The sequence below is a fragment of the Egretta garzetta genome, unplaced genomic scaffold, assembly GCF_000687185.1.
Source record: "Egretta garzetta isolate BGI_Z169 unplaced genomic scaffold, ASM68718v1 scaffold114, whole genome shotgun sequence".
In the NCBI taxonomy this organism is placed as follows: Eukaryota; Metazoa; Chordata; class Aves; order Pelecaniformes; family Ardeidae; genus Egretta; species Egretta garzetta.
The window spans coordinates 1,917,223-1,931,689 of record NW_009259317.1 but is presented as its reverse complement, the minus strand read 5'-3'; the positions used below and the strand labels follow the sequence as shown (position 1 = coordinate 1,931,689).

The window sequence follows — 14,467 nt, the reverse complement described above, 5'->3', positions numbered from 1 at the left end:
CTCCCCTCGGCACCCCGCACCCCCTTTGCACCGCGCCCCCAGCCAAATATGGTCCTGAGCGAAATCCGCGGCCGTTCGGGGCTGGAAGCGGTCCGGGAGCTCGCCGAGGTCTTCAGCCGCGAGGGGTACTGCGGCGGCCTTTGTGCATTGTGAGGCTTTCTAAGAATTTGCCAACTGCTCGTGCCCGGCCGGGTAATTAAAGCCTCTCAGACCCGTTTGACCGCGTTATACTTCGGTAAGGTTTCTTATCTGCTTCTCAGGGTAATTCATGTCATTGCATTTCGTGCATTAGACGCAAACCTGATATTTAATCCCATACTTGATGCTCTAACAATAACTTTGCTTTTTTGCATTTGTTACTCCAATTATATATATTTTTTTTCCCAGGAAGAATAAACGAAACCCCAAACTGTGTTGTATTCGTTATGATTGGCAGTTTACTTTTTCAGTAGATTTTCTAAGCTCCGCTATCCTTTCTATTTTTTTTCACGACTTTAGGCTTGTAGTTCTTTTCTGAGTGATAGAGTTGTCTCTGTGGCTGAAGTTCAGTGGCCATTACTAGCCTAGGCCCAGTAGTCCCTTTCTAAAATCATCTCTGTGTATAAAGACGAGACACTTGAAAAGTTTTTCTCTCGGATGTAAAGGAGCACTTTTACACATCTGATGTACACTCTGTCAAGCTTCATCTAGTGCTGCTCCTAAAATGGCTCTGTTTTCAGAGCTGGTCGCTTACTCTGTGTGGGTAGTGAGATGGCTTTCTAAGCTCGAAGGATGAATTAACAGGGAAAAAAGTCCTAAGCAAGGATGCAGTATTACTGAAAATGAGTATCATGGTGAAATGAACTGTTTGTAACGCTGTATTTGGGCTATGCACTCTCACTGCGCTACAGGTTACACTGCGCTGCATGTGGGGCTGGTCTAAAGAGAAATTCTAAGGCTTTTGATGGGTGAAGTACTAGTTAGGAAAAACAAAATTTTTATTCACTTGGATTTTCCACTGTGAAGTCTCAGAGTACAGAGTTACAGAAAAATGTAACGACAGAGCAATTTTTTATGACAAGTGTAAGAGTTTAGTTACCTTTCTATGAATAGAACAAAGTGTTTTACCAATTTGGAAATGGTCTAATCTTACAGTTTTTCCTAATATGAAACTCCCAGTGGAGCCACTCCCTTTTCTTGTAGTTACGATTAAGATGATTTGTTTCCAAACTACAGAAAGAAGGTGCAAGGAAGCATACACTTTAAATCACATAAGCGGGTCTGCTGCTTTTCTAGGGTCAGGAACAAAAGGTGGTGAGAGCCCATGCTGGAAAGAGATTCCAGTAACAGGCTATTTTACATAATTAATCAGAGAAATTAAGCCATTTAAGCAGCCAGAGAATGCATGCAAATATGTTAACAAATGCAATCATGGGAAGTTCTCTTTATCGTAGAGAAGTTTCTTGCTTGGATCGTGTTGCTCTGGGGCGCTACATATGGCCATACATTCTGCAGCTCTTATGACTATTCCTTTGCTTTGCCAGTAGCAAGAACCTTAAGTGAACCAGGTGGTTGTAAGGATGCACAAGGAATGTTGTAGTGGTGATCTAAAAGACCTTACACTCCACGCTCTCAGAAGAGCAGAGCAATGGCTGAAATCATGCTGATCTAAAGCAGGCAGGAAAAGTACGGAAGGAGAAAAAAGGAAATCACATCTTGAGAGCTCTTGTTTGTGGTTTTCTTCTGTGGAATTACGAGGCTTGCAGCTATTCTGAGTCATGACAGTGTGAGATCATGAGGCAAATACTGGAGAAAGTAAGGATTTTAGTTCTACAGTGGGTTCTTTACCCTTTTTTGACATTATCAGTAAAATGGCTCACCATCCCCTCTCCCACTGGTTCACTTACTGAGTATTCACTTAAATTATTCAATTGGGTTTTCCATGAACCGTTAAAAATGAGAAGTCAAGGTTAGGATTTAATGTCGTGTCCATTAAAGTAAGTACTGAAGTCTTGTATATTTGTCTTATTCTGATTAATACTTTCTTTAAAAAATGTCTTCAACCATTCCATGACAGACTGTTTCAAAACAGATCCCACAGTGAAATCAAAACATAAGTAAGAGTTTATAATGAAATCTAATAATCCAAACATCAGTAGCAGTCAAAAACTGGTTATGTCATGCAATAGAAGGTAAAATATCACAGCCACTATGAAGATAAATGCCATCTGTTGGAAATTCTAAAAAAAGTACTGAGGCTCAAAATAAGAAATCCAAGAAGTCAAGGTAGAGTTTGTAGCAAGTACAGCTATTTTCCTTTTAACTGAAATGAGTTGTTAAACCAAAAGGTGTTGTAAATTATATCTTAGTTAAAAAAAAAAAATATCAAGCGCCTCAGTAATCTAAGGAAACAGACACAGCATTCTAAATTATCAACAAGGAAGCGTGTATTAGAAGGTCTGGCCGTATTTTGTGTCTACTCTGTAGACAAGCAGCAAGTTTCCTTTTTTTATACAAACTTATTCATTTAAGAAAAGTTCAGTATCGGTAAAAAGAAGTCTTTTTAAATAGTTCTTAGAAACTACAGGACTTGTTTTAAGGAATTTTGTTGTGATCATATTTAGAAATCATTACGTTTCAGCTGGCACATTTTATTAGCAAATGAAAACTGAGTTGTGGAGAGCTGCCGTTAGAGCTTCTTTGCTGGAATTCCTTGCACATTTTGTACCATTTCCTTTTTAAAGATCTTTACTGCCTATTTATTAAAGTGTTATTGAGTGTTTATTAAAATTCACTGCATTTATTTAGATGCTTAGCATTGCAATTAAGATTTTTAGCACTTGAAATTTAAATTAAACCAAATCCAACATTTGACATTACTTTGAATATTCTTTTCAGCATGTTTTGAGCATGTGAGGTATATCTTCAATATATATGGTACATATTCAGCAAGTCTTGCATGACTAATTGTACCAGGAGTAGAGATTCAAATTTATCATTGAACAGAGATTGTGTTTTTAAGTCAGCGTTCAGGGCATAGGTCTTTGTTCAAGAAAGCAACACTGTTCAGGACAGAATAGTATTGTATTTTTAATTTTAAAGTTCCAATAGGATTTAAGCATGTGCATAAATGGCCTAGGGCTTCTGGCTAGGGCTTCTAGCTAGGGTAGTTTTTGTAATAAAGGCAGCAAAATTTGCGAGAGACAGCAGGGGTTTTTATAAGGTTTTTGCTTATAGATCCAGCTGCTGTGAAACAATTGAAAAGACCATGTTAATGTCTTTAATGAAGCCTTTTACTTGTAACACAGGTATTGATTGCTGCTCATGTGGTAACATGCTGTTCTTCCAGGCTTTTGGTTGTCCAACTCAGGTGATGCCACACTCAGGTCAGTGCTAGTGTGTCCGTGTCATTTTGGCTCCTCATTTATGGCCTGTAGCTCATACAGGGTGCTTATTTCTTTTTGTAGATGCAGAGTCTGGAGCAAGCTGACATCTACTCCCTTTTCGTAGGAGTGCAGGTTTCACTGCTGCCAGTTGCTCTGCTGCTTCATGACCTAAGTCAGAGCAAATATGGTCTCTAGGTATCGATTTTACTTCACCATAGAGACACCTCACCAAGTCCTGTTCTTTGCTTCAGACCCCAAGTAAATTTGAGCTCTAGGGCTTCCACAGGCCTTCAACTTTTTGGAGAATCTCACCCTATCAGAGCAATAGCCTTCTGTGATACTCACTTCCACTTATTTTTCATTCATATTTCCTATTATATGATAGTTTTGTTAAGTGGAATCAATGCCCTTGCTAAGAATATTGATGCTTTCACATTTAACTGTGGAGTATTTTAACTAACATTCTCATTTGATTGAAATGCCCCCTTCCATAGTTCAGACACTCACTGCTCCTTTTCGGCACCCTCCCTGCTCCTTGAACTCAGCAGCACTGTAGTAGCCATTATTCTTGATTTTTACTGCTCTGACTCCTTAAATTAGTTCCTTTGTGCTGCTTAAAGCCAGCTTGAATTGATTTTCTTCTTGCATATTCATACTAGAAGTAGGTGTTCCAAGAGAATGGCGTCCTGCTAGTAGAAGTATTCAAACAAGCCACCTCCTCATGCAAGTCAGCACCAGTAGGCTAATTTCTTACAGGCAGCATGCTAAGCCGAGATGGTAACCAAGCTGTGGCCTCATGTATTGTTTCTGAGAGGGTACTTCTTTCATGAGACCCCCTGTCTGTACCTCCTATGCATGTGTCTGCCTGGACGTGAACTGAATGCTATGCTGTCCCTGATTGAGTGCCAAGGCCACTTTTTCTCTGCCCTAGGGCAAGGGGAAAAATGCCCGAAGACTTGCATCCCAGCATGGGGCTGTGGGGCAGAGAGCTGTCTGAAACCCTCTCTTGGGACTGTATGGCTATGCCTTGCACTTTATGCATGGCTATGTCCATTGATTGCTTCAGCTAAGTCCATATGGAAAATAGGTCAGCCACGGAGTGGCTCAGGAAGAGAGCTTTAATTGCGCGGGTTGTAATCTAGAAAGCAAGGGGGTGTGCATCATCATGGAGGAGGCTGGAACCAGTTCCAAAGATGTTATCAAGCGCTGTGGAATCTAGCCCTTAGACAGCTATTTGTACTAGAGACTTGCAGGGAATATCCCATGCAAGTCATCCAATTGTTCCACTGTGAGTAAAAATTGCTTACTATAAGGCAATGTGCTAAAATCCTTTGATTATTTTCTCCTCCAGAAATGGAAATTTAAAGAAACATACATTTACAAAGTGCATCTCTTCCTCAGCCCCATTCTAAAGTATTCAGAACAAAAATACATCACTCTTTTGGGGAAAATACATTTTGTAGGAATCCTCCTGGTGTAATTCTAGAATGTCATCAATACCAGAGGGTGCGGTAAAACTTACGGTTTCTGTGATGCCACATACAGTAGTTGCTGCTCAACTCTCCAGTTTTAATGATCACTGCACAGTTATTTTTGAGATCCCAGAAACAGGTTTCTCTGTGGTATATTGGACAGGAGTATGATGACTGCCTTTCTAATGCTGACCAAGGTAAACCTGTGTTCAATTTCGTTTTAACCTTGCATTTCACTTGGCACTTGATACAGATGGAGACTGGCAAAAGTAGTTCAGGGAAAGCTGATTTCCCTCCTCGGCAAATACAGAAACTCTTCACACATGAAGAAGCATTAGTAAAAGGCTGACTACAATGGAGGAGCACCTCAGCAAGATTTCCAGTTTGTTGCTTGGAAAAATTGGGATTTTGCATTTGCCCATAATTATTTTTATTATTTGAAAACACAAGACAATATACCAGTGGCTGTCTTCTGGTTAATAGGGAGGGGTGTCTGCTTATATTAATAGCTGTGTGGCTCCCTAGTCCTGACTGCAGGCACCCTGGAGCCTAAAATACTCATTGCAGTTCCTGTTTTAAATAGCACTGCTAAAAATGGCAAAATTTCCATGTCTTTGGAGAAAGCATGCATCATTCTAACTTTAAATTTCTTTTTTTTTTTTTCTTTTTGCACTGGCAAGCTGAAAGTGCAAAACCACTTGCCTCATGTTGAGAAAAACATTCGGTGGATTGATAAACCGTTCAAATTTTGGTGAAAATATACTCATTAGTCCATAGAAATCACAAAGCATATTTAGAGGTAGGATTTTAGAATTTCCATGTGGGAAGAATGGTATGAAAGGAAGGATAGTCTTGTGGCTTAAGAAACTTAGCAAGGCTTTTGGTCAATGTGGAACTGATTTTTTTTTTTTTTCTCAAAAACTTCAGGAAATCATTACAGGAATAATTACAATTACTTTTAGATTGAATTACATGCATAATCTGATGCAGTTAAAACTTCCCAAACAGGTTGCATGATATTAATAAAAGCAGCCATGAGGAAATGCCTTTCCTATAAGCAATTACAGAGCCTTTAGAAATGAGAGAATGAAGTTAAACCCAGTGTGTGTTTGGTGTGAAGCTATAGGGTGAGGACACCTTCCTTGTTCTGCTTTTATATATAGCACCTGTACCCTTTTATGAATCCTACCTGCAAAATCTATTTGAATGTCACTTGTAGAAATGTGCAAGTGTTTCTATCCCATTTTTATTTTTAAACTCTGGCTGCAAATTTGTATAAGGTTTGACCTGATTTTTGTAAATCACTCAGATCTACTAAATTCTTGGCCAAAAAAACTTGTGCAACTCTGTTCAAGAGATCTGGGTTCACTTATTAGCTCAGCTGCGGTGTTTGTGATCTCCAGCATGCCTTATTTCCCCCCTTCTAAAAGAGGCATCGTAACGCTTCCTTTCATATTGCGTTTTTCTGTCTTAGTTATTCAGAGGGCAAACCTTTCAGGTCAAACATCATCTTTTACTGTATATTTGTGTATAGCCCTGATCTTAATTTGGGTCTTCTGGGAGGTTAAAATAAATAATACACCTAGCAACAGCAGTAGAGAAAAAGCAGAATGCAAGAGAACGTTGGCACAATTTCTCTGCTGAGCAACTTGCCCAGGGATGAACTCACCAGACAGGTTAAATACCAGTATTTCAGTTTAAGCAAAGGTTCCATAAGAATTTTCACATGTTGACCAAGTATCAGTCTCACCGACTGAATGGTGGCCTACATGAATGCTGAAAGGTAGTGAAATGTTCCCTTCCCAGACAAAACCATTTGGTTGTGTGGTGGCAATGAAATAGCATAGAGGAGACCATTCTTTCAGTCATGAGTTAGGCATGGTTTGCATAACATTTTGAGAGGCTCATGAGGCAGAGACTGCATTTGTAGCTTGACACTGAAAATCTACAGCTGATCTGAAAACTAGTATCAATTTAGACCAGATCGGTGCTTCCTCTGTATGTCACATGCTCCAGATCTGTGAGAGTTGCAGCGTGATAGTCAACTGTATGTGGAAAAAGTCATTGACCATAACAATGATAAATTTTAGAACCAACAGAGTCAAAGTTTGAAGTGTGCAACTATACCATGCATGAGATGATAGTGGTGGGCATCATGACAGAACAATTATTCTCTTAGAAGATTAGAGACTGGCACTGGCAAATACCAGTAAAAAATGTTTTTACCTGTTGATTAATATATGAAATGTGGTTTCATGTTGTCTTTCTTCCAGTTTCTTTTTGAAAATAACTTGCAGTTCTAAGCAATACTAAGTTCTAAGCAAAAATAGGTTTAAACAATAGATAAAGGGCAATTAAAAGGTAAAAGCATCTTTTCAAATAGGCTTTGAAGCAGTGAAGAACAAGGAGTACTGATGGAATACAGGATTATGGTTTACATGTAGCAAAAGCTAAAAAAGAACATCCATCCCTGTCCATGTTGTGGGCAGATTTTTGTTAGCAATAAAATGGAATAGGGAAAAATAACATAAGAAACTGAAATGAGAGAAGTGGTGGCAGAAAAGCATTGAATGGGGTTGATGTTTTTAAAAAAAATACAGTTAGATTTTATTGCAGTTGCTGTAATGTACTATATTGTAAATGGCTGATCTATCTCATGCTGGAATAAATATGCAAAAACCGGTGGTTTATGCAAGTATTTATATAACATATCCTCACTGTTTTCTTTCCCAACTGTTACTCCGCAAGCATGGAAAACACTTATAATATTTAGTAAAATATTAATAAATGCACTCAGATCTTTAATGCTAAACTTAGGTTTGGTACTCTTGTCTTTCAGCAAAGAAGCTGCATTACTTAGGAATGCAGTCCTGTTGTCAGTTTAATATATTATGGGCAGCGTGGGATTTAGATGCCTATTACAAACAGAGTTGCAGACCCAGAGCAAAGGTTTACAGCATGAATATGCTGTAGAGGTACTTGTGATACTGTGGGAACTTCAGTTCTCCATTGTCACAGGGTACTTGTAAAGTTAGCGGCTTTGTCTTGCTGGAACTTGCCAGGTACAAATATTTAAAACAAATGTTTTGAATTATCAGCATCACCTAAACTGAAAGCAGAAATATCAAAGGTTTCTGACCTCATGTAAAGGAAGACTATACACAGTGCACCAAACTTTCTTTCCTCCCTATTTTTTTTTTTTTCACCTCCCGAGAGTCCACGCTCCACAAGATTCATGGTGCTTCCGGCTGCTCCAGAATATGAAAAGGCTTAAAAAATTGTCTTCGTCTTGGCAGGAAATTCTTCATGAAAGAGATACTACCTTCCTTTATCCTTAAACTTAGGTCTCTGGGTATATCCTCTAGGAATTCATGCCTCTCATTCCCTCCGTCTGCCCCAACTATACACTTGGTCTCAGCCTTTTCATCGTGGAATTTCATACATTTCTAGAAAATGGGGGAACTTACTATGCAGCATCCTCTTTCTGTGCACATACAGAAACACAGAGGTGGAACCTATTATTTCTTAGGGGATTTCTTTTATAGAGAACTCAGTTAACAATAAATTTAACTTTCCAGTCAAAGGAGCATATCTTTTCAGGATAATATTTAAATGACATTCAAAACCTCTGAGTGCTCCTCTGAGTACATGTGGCCTTGCTAGGGCCAGAATTTGATTTTGGTTCATTTTTAGGTTTTCTCCCATAGTTCACTGTCCAGTCTCCCTGCCCTTTCACCTCTGAAACAACTGAACTGGTTTCTGTGCTGGCTTGGAGCTACTATTCACAGCACGAGTATGCACCATCACAAGTTGCAGACATCCTATTACCTGGCCCCATCTTTGAAATGAACATGGTTTCCTAATAGAATGAAAAAAACAGGTGTTCAGTGGTGGGTGCCCATTTTACAGATTTAGAAAACAGCACATACAGAGTGGTTGGTCTTCAACATTTTGGTGGGAGATAGATAGTACTTGAAGGGCCTTTGGTGTGGGACAGCTCCTACACTAAAAGTGAGTGTTACGATATCTGGGTAGTTTATCTATCGTTGCACAAGCTGAAGGGTTGAGACAAAGGTGTTTATCAATTGCATTTGATACTAGTTTTGGTTCTCAACAAAGTAAGTCTGAGATGACCCCATTACTTCAGTAAAGGCAATGCAGCCGAGATCCTCTACAGTCTTTGCCTGCCACTTCAGGGTTCAGATTTCAGCCTTCAGGGATGACCAGCACTCCGTGTCCATTGGTCAGCTGTCATCTCCACACCCCTATCTGCTGCTACTTCCCTTTAGCTGATGCTCTCCTTTGGAGCCCTACCCTCTCCAGCAAGACTCTCAAGCTGTGTTCCGTGCTCATTTTGCCTGAGGACTGAAACCCAAAGACTCCCAGCACTGAAGCATAAATTGCCACACCAAAGAACTAAGAACAGTGTGCCCTTACAGTTCCTTACCTTATGTGGTGGCACATTGGGAGGAAGGTGTGGCTTGCAGTTACTGGTGATTGCTGATGCAAGTGCAGTTTCATGCAGCCTCGCTGGAATGCAAGTCAGGGCCGTCGAGGAAGCCCGGTAAGTAGTGCTTCCGTCCTGGGATCTCAGGTGCATGTGCAGCACTAGCTGGTATTTCAGAAGGCCTGATGGAGAGAGAAAAGAGGTTCCTTACAGACATACTATAAAAGAGAAGTGAAATATCTTTGAAAAATAAAATGTAAAACTATGTTAAATCAGTAGCGATGTGTATCTGGCCTTTAACTTACAAATCACTGCTGTTTAAAACAAAATACTAGAAAATAACATATGAAATGTCCAAGTCTAGAAAGTTTTGGCATCTTTATTAACACAGGGTAACCTCATTAAACGGTGCAGCAAAACAAGGTATGTCACTCCCTGCCTCCCGTTACATGCTAGTGAGGCAAAACACTGAAACTGGAAATGGGATCTCGGCAGCCAAATCAGGGTGATAAACATGTATCCTTCCTTAATTGTGCAGTGGAGAGCAATATCTAACAAACAGAGTTGGTTGAAACACAAACTGTAACTACCACAGAAAAAGTTCCCTTAAAATCAAAAATACTGCTGAAAAGCTCCTTGAAATTATCATTTCAACATTTTCTATATACTGACAGATTACAGAAAAATTATTTGCATAGGTACCTACCATACTTCAGTGGATTTGCAGTAGAGAAAAAGCAATATATATCTGTGCCTTTGCAAATTGTTTTGTTTTATTGCCCGTGTTTTCTTTCTTTCTTATGGATTTTTTAATCCTCATGTGCTCATATAGGCTACCTTCTCTACTTTCGTCTGGTTTTTCCTCCTTACTCCTTTATTCTGTCTGTATCTCCCTTCTCTCCTTTTTCTCTCTCACATAATAAAGAACAGCAGGTATTGCCAAATAGTGCTACAATAGATAAGAAAAACTGTGTGATCTCAGAAATGGAGCAAAGCCTTGGTCTTTCAGGCTTCGGTAAGAGTAGTGTGATGTTAACATTGCTGCAGCCAGTGCAGCGGTACAGGTTGTGAGATGATGGACCATGGACCGTTCTAGCTGCTCCCCATCATCAGTTGCGTGCCTGGGGGTACAAGCCGTGCTTCGGCCCCCAGGGGTGAGGGTGCTGAGGATGTGCCACTGCTTCCGCCTGGGCGCGTGAGGGGGGACGCGGAGTATCAGGTGCCATGAGGCTGCCTGCTGGGCTTGCTAGGGAGTGTTTTCACAGATAGGCTTTGACTCACAGGAAGAGAGTATTTTTCCCACGCTATCTTCTCAGCGTGCCTCCCCGTTATTTGGTCCTAGCAGAGGAAAAATATTTACCCTATGAAAGTACATGTGATACTTAAAATGACAAATACATTTTTTTATAAGCAACGTTTGGGAATCAGGCCTTCCTTTAGCTACATGCCAAACCATGAGTGCAGTAATTAGGGTTCCCCCTGTGCCTTTAGTTGAAGCCAGAGATGTGGCTGCGATATAACTTTCACATCTGGAGTCTGGGCTTCTCCTATTTGATGGGCTCTGTTTGGATGCAGGGTTTTGCTTCAGACCATTGGAAGGAAATGAGTCAGTCACAAAATGAGTATCAGAAATTCAGTGGTACCTTAAAACTAGGGGGTTTGCCTGTCTTCAAGAACACTGGTTCCTAAATCTAAGTGTACAGCTTGGTGTTATTGCACAGATGCTAATATTTTAAAGCAGCAGCAATGTCTGTCTCATGATGACCTTAAAATGAGACATATTAGCAGTTTTGAAGTTTACTTACGTATTCCTTGAAACTTATTTTCTACTGATTACAACAGGGACAAGACGGAAAAGGAGGTAACTTATTTTCTTCTCAGAAAACAAAGGTCATTATTTTCTTCATCTCCTGGCTTGGTAGCTGTCTAATGATGCAGCAACACAGATCACAACCCATTCGACTTGGAGCACAGAGGAAACACTTCATTGTGTTTCTCTGTTTCTTAAAACATTTCATAAAGAAAAAAAAAAAAGTAGAAAGGTAAGGAAAATCCACATTATGCAGGGAGAAAGTATTTCCTGTAAGCAAGGTCTAGATTTTTAGCTTGCCCTAAGCAGTCATATAGGACAGACACTGGGATGAGTTACAACACTGAATTTGGATTTTAGGACTGTTAAAATTACAGATTACTATGACTTATTTTATTACAGCTGCTTAACTACCTTGTACTTAGCTTGGTAGTCACTGCAATTCCACTAGATAGTTCAGCAAGTGTTGAGGTGTGCTGTGGCATTTCCTTACTATCAAAAGTATGCTGTGACTTGCAGAAAGGTTTTGAGTATACTTCTCTTAGAAATAGCCTCAAACAGAGCTACGTCTGGCAGTAAGGACGCTGGAACTGGGTTTGCACAGCACACAATGGCAATTGGTGCTTTGTAGAAAAAAATGGTAAGACTACTCTAGAGGGCTCTGGGGTACAGACCGATCAGAACTAGGTATGACTCGTCAGAAAGAAGGGTGGAAGTTTGGGGGAACAAGCAGAGAAGTTAATGCCTGATGAAGCATATTCCTTCTGAGAACTAGAGTGGAATTTTGAGATTGCTGAATCTAGTAATTTCCTGGGTACCAATAAATTATTGTGAAGTCCGCTGTCCAATATCATGTCTCATCCTGATCTACAGAGAGGATAACAACCTTTCCATCATTTACTGCCTTTGCTCAAGTAGCAAAAATCTGTGCCGTGAAAGAGCCTAGAATCTTGCTGGGAGAAAAGCTACTAGTTAGTAGTGTAAGTCTACACAAGGGTGGTAATGATTTAGGATTGAATGGTCACCTATATTTGGGATTTCCTAGAGCTCAACTCCTTGGCTTTGCAATTTTCTTCTTATAGAATTATACTGTCTAGGCAATTTGGTCTGATTAATATTTTAATTATGTTTGCATTGCCGCTGCAGATTTAGAAATCCCTACTGTTACACACAATATGTTTTTTGAATTATTTATTTTTTAATTATTCTCGTGTAATGACACAGTTATCTCCAGGCAGGTTAGCAAATGTATTTACTGTGTTAATGTCAGGACCAAATTGCTGGAAAGGGGTAAATGAGGCATCCTCAAATTTCAGTTGATGGGTTAGTCTCTGGCTGGGGAGGTGTAGGAAAACATCTCACTCCTCTTCACAAGGACACATCTTTTCCAAGATGTCCTCTACCTAAGTCAACGACTGGCAGTTTTCTATTAGGTATGACTCAGTACCGCTTAGAAATTTGTAAATGGATTTGCCTGTCTCCTCCAGTTACTTACATCTTGTGCTCTCCAAAGCAGGAATACCCAAACAATTAATGCTTTGAAGGTGTGCACACTCTAAACATGTTTAAGTTAACAATGAAGCTGCCAATGAAAGCTTACTTACTTGTACAGGATTTAATAAGACTAATAAATGCTTACTTTGACTTCTTAAAATATTAAATTATATATTGATGCAGACATGAGCAATTTCCTCAGGGTATTTTAGACGCCTCCTTAAAATCCTTGGAAATGGACAAATCGCCAGGGCTTTGATTCTGTTGCTACACCCAGCACTTGAAGTAAAGTGCGGATATTACACTTCAGATTCATAAGACGAAATTATAGGATTTAGTTATTTGCCCCGTGTTTGTCTGCTGACAGGCACAACAGCTGAATCCACAATGAGCTGCTGCTGAGAGGGTGATGGGCACCAAACTGTCTTGCTGGAAGCTGATTGTGTTTTGCCTGTACATACAAGTTACAGTTCCTGCCTTGCTCTGTGCAGAGGCCTACTGACTGGCAAGGGGCAAAAGGCAGTGATTTCTGAATGCCGCAGAGATTAGAGCCGAGTGGGAATTGCAAGCCTCGGTCTTACATAAAGGCAAGTCAGAAGTTAACAGCTGCTTCTGTTGAGGCAACGGCTCCAAGACCACACAGAGCTCCTGCAAGTGCTGCAGCTGCTCTGGCTCTGGAGAAAGTTAGATCCAGTCAGTGCTATCTTCTGACTGCTGGAAAACAAACTAATTTTTTTTTTCATTCTTGCTCAACATGCAGTGGTTCAGCTAACAAAGTGATATGTATGATTAAAAATAAAGAAGTGACATGATAGCATAATACCATATTCTGTCCTACTCTGAGCAAAGGACTCTGCTTGTAATAAGAAGAAAGTATTTAATGTTGCTTCTAATTTTTGTCCCATGTCCATAAGCTAAGGTTATAAACCACCTTTAGCTACTGTTAACAAGTGGTATTGCTTAATTCTTATAAATAGCTGTGTTAATATTAGGTGGTTTTACTGTACGATTGATTCATTGCACTGTATTTCATGGCACTGTCAAGGAAATGTTTTAGCACAGGAAAAGATTCAGAAGCAACTAGTACAAATAAACATACAGGAAGGCATTTTGGCTGTAAGACAAGTACAGATGTAAATATACAATGAAATGTTTGCACAAAGCATTTTGAGCACTGTTAAGTTATTCTGCCGCTATGACTATACTATGTAAAGTCATCTTCATTTTTCTGAGTGGCACAGTGCCATGTTGCATTCAGCCAGACACCGAATAAATTGGCTGCTTCCAGTTTGATCTCACAGCAGATTATTTAGTTTTAATTTTCAATTTGCTTCCCAAGGTAAATATAACAGCAATTAATATGGCAGGGATGGAGAATTCACATTAAACATTGCTGCTCCCCTGGGATGAGCTGATTCAAAGCATGTTCGGAGAGGAATTAAAACCAGAAACTTTTCCTGTGCTTCCTCATGTTTCTTATTTTATTGTTATTGTCAGAAAATGTCTTCAAATATTGTGAACACCGGGAGGGCTGGCGTTCCTCATTCTTGAAACACATCTGCAAATACGTGACTGAACCTGTGATGTGTGCCATCATCTTTCTCATACCTTTTTAAGGTCTGTTATACTGCTGAAATTCCTTCTGTAAACACTACACTGGCAACTGTCAGACCTTTAAAGCCACTGTCTAATTACTGTTTGAGTGAAACAGGTTTTCCTGTAAAACAATACTCTTTTTTTCTGAATTTTAGTTATATTAAGTGCAAGAGGCACTTAGGCTACCAGATCCAAACTTGATGTTTTTATAAAGGAGACCTAGTATATGCAAGGAGTTTTTTTTCAGTATTTGAATCATCTGAAACTTCATGGAATTAGGTGT

General features: G+C 39.7%; 1 protein-coding gene across 2 annotated transcripts in view; it reads left to right on the top strand.

Annotated features, from left to right (window-relative positions):
• Positions 1 to 193: 193 nt before the first annotated feature.
• Positions 194 to 14,467, top strand: part of GUCY1A1 (guanylate cyclase 1 soluble subunit alpha 1) — a 31,454-nt gene continuing 17,180 nt past the window's right edge. The window contains exon 1 of one of the 2 annotated variants that reach the window (XM_035892039.1): positions 194 to 235. The gene's annotated coding sequence lies outside the window, so the exon portion shown is untranslated. Of the gene's footprint in view, positions 236 to 3,292; positions 3,366 to 14,467 lie in introns of those variants that run through there. The other variant, XM_009636479.2, reaches the window with a different exon arrangement.